The sequence below is a fragment of the Galeopterus variegatus genome, unplaced genomic scaffold (assembly GCF_000696425.1).
Source record: "Galeopterus variegatus unplaced genomic scaffold, G_variegatus-3.0.2 Scaffold10749, whole genome shotgun sequence".
NCBI classification, from domain to species: Eukaryota; Metazoa; Chordata; class Mammalia; order Dermoptera; family Cynocephalidae; genus Galeopterus; species Galeopterus variegatus.
The window spans coordinates 29,580-32,271 of NW_007736860.1; positions in this window are offsets into that span (position 1 = coordinate 29,580).

Consider the following 2,692-nt stretch of genomic DNA (forward strand, 5'->3'; position numbering starts at 1 on the left):
ACAACATGCTGATAAAAAGAAATCATTTATCACCAGAAGCCCTAAATTGTAAAAAAAAAAACAAAACTTAGTTTACTTTGGCAGAAAGAAAATGATACCAGATGGCAACCTGTATCCACACAAAGGAATGAACAGTTCTGGAAATAAGAACTGCGTAGTAAATATATAAGTATTCTATTGTAAACTTGTTATGCTACAGATGAAATTGCATATCACTTGAAGATACTCTGTGATAAGTTAATAAAGTATACTGTAACCCTAAAGGAACAAATAAAATTTAAAAGAAAACAAAAAGTTATAACTAATAAACCACAAGAGGACATTCCACAGAGTAAAAAGAAAAAAAAGAAATACTGAATTCATTCAAAATAAAGGATAATAGCAGGTGTGTTTTTATAAAACAGCACCAAGGCTGGTGGGGAGAGGACAGGGCTATACTGTCTGAAGTAAAGCATATATAAATATATTTTTTGATGTATGAGTCCTTTAATCACCTCCTGGAGTAATGTATCTGTTCTAGTCTAACCCCTCAAATACCTCCACAACACTTCTTCCAGAACAATCTGAATAAAATGCAATTTAGAGTATGCCGTTCCCCTTTAAACATCCTTGTATGGTCCCCATAGGCTTATGTCTAGAAAATAACTCTCTGAGACTTAACTTCCATTGTTTCCATACAATAATTCAGCCACACTAGCATATGATTTTATGTTATGGCTCACCCCTGTAAAAATTACTCATGTTCTTCCCTCAGCCAAGAAATGTTCTCTCTTTTCCATTTTCCTAAACCCTTTTGTCTTATTTTGTCTAACATGTTCCCTGATATCACAGTTCTAGACAAAATTAGACTCTTCTCCTTAACCATTGCTCATCTGTACTCATTAAATCCCTTGAGCACAAACTACTGAATCCTTTACCTTTTCTATCAGTCTTCTGAGAGTCACCAGCTTTTGAAGGCTCTGCTCCACCTCTCATCTCAGGACCTTCTGCACATTCTCTCAGAGAATCAGTACAGAACAGTGGGAGAAAACTGAGAGGTAGTGAGGCAGAACCTTAACTCATTTAATCGGTGTCACGTCTCTCACTTTCTTCACTTGGTAGCTGCTATCTCAATGCTCTGCCCTCCCTGGGTTGTGGTTTCCTGTGGCAGGAGTAAAATTGGCCAGTTGGCCATAAAGGGCCCTATGGGTCTGGTACTTGATAATTACCATAATCCTTCAGTGGTGTCATATCTTCTTCTTTATTTGTAGTTCTAGTATTTTTTTGTTGATTTTAGTCATCTGGTAGGACATTTGTTTCTTTCATTACTTTGGTGTGGACTATGAGGGGAAAGACTTCTAACATGTTCCCTGATATCACAGTTCTAGACAAAATTAGATTCTCTCCTTAACCATTGCTCATCTGTACTCATTAAATCCCTTGAGCACAAACTACTGAATCCTTTACCTTTTCTATCAGTCTTCTGAGAGTCACCAGCTTTTGAAGGCTCTGCTCCACCTCTCATCTCAGGACCTTCTGCACATTCTCTCAGAGAATCAGTACAGAACAGTGGGAGAAAACTGAGAGGTAGTGAGGCAGAACCTTAACTCATTTAATCGGTGTCACGTCTCTCACTTTCTTCACTTGGTAGCTGCTATCTCAATGCTCTGCCCTCCCTGGGTTGTGGTTTCCTGTGGCAGGAGTAAAATTGGCCAGTTGGCCATAAAGCGCTCTTAATGGAGTGGGAAGGGCCCAGATAAGCTTCAATGAAAGCTTTTCTTCTCTGTGGGCTATTCCTTGACCATCTATCAGCTTGAGTCACTGATTCTGCCATATTTTCCCCCAGCATAGGCTGAGTGTCACCTCTTATGGATGAGTGTTTCTGCATACTGTTCCATTACCACCACAGCTGTGGGAGGAGAAGCAGAGTCCCACACGATGGCAAATCTCTCATTTGAAAAGTAAACTTTTCTCCCTTTTCTCAAACAGCTGCATGTGCGCTCTGATTTCAGACTAATCTTAATTCTATCTCAACTAGCCCAGCTCAAGACACTACTCTGCTTTAGACATCTGATTACTGTTTTCATCACTTAAGCACTGGCCTCTCCCTGTCCTGTTCCTCCAAACATCATTCCACATATCATCACATTTTCCGATACTACTGCATTACACATATTATCACTCTATCCATAAGTATTTGCTAAATGTCTTTTATGTTTTTGTCATTCTATTTGAAAATGCAAAAATGAGTGAAATAAATACTGACCTAACAGAATTTATATGACAATGGAGAAAGCACGTCACAGGTGAATAGAAAAGTATTTGGAAGGGGTAGTGAACAATATACCTTTTTTAGAGCTATCAAGCCTGCATGATCCTAAATAGAATATAATTAAAATTATTGAAGCTAGAACTAGAATTTTAATTCACCAGAAAGAGATTCCACATGGGCCCAAGGAAAAAAAATTGCAGACAAGTGAAAGGAACTTTTTTAAAATCCCAAACAGAAACGGAAGTCTTCTCTTCCAAATCCTAGAAGGTAGTTTCTTGTCAGTAGTAGAATTTAAGCAAATCATGGATACTTATATAGCAAAGATTCTTCAGAAAAAATGTCAAGAGAACACTAGATTTGATGACTTTAAAAATACCTGTAGGGGGCCGGCCCGGTGGCGCACTGCTACAGTGCGCTGCTTGGGAAGCACGGTGGCGCTCC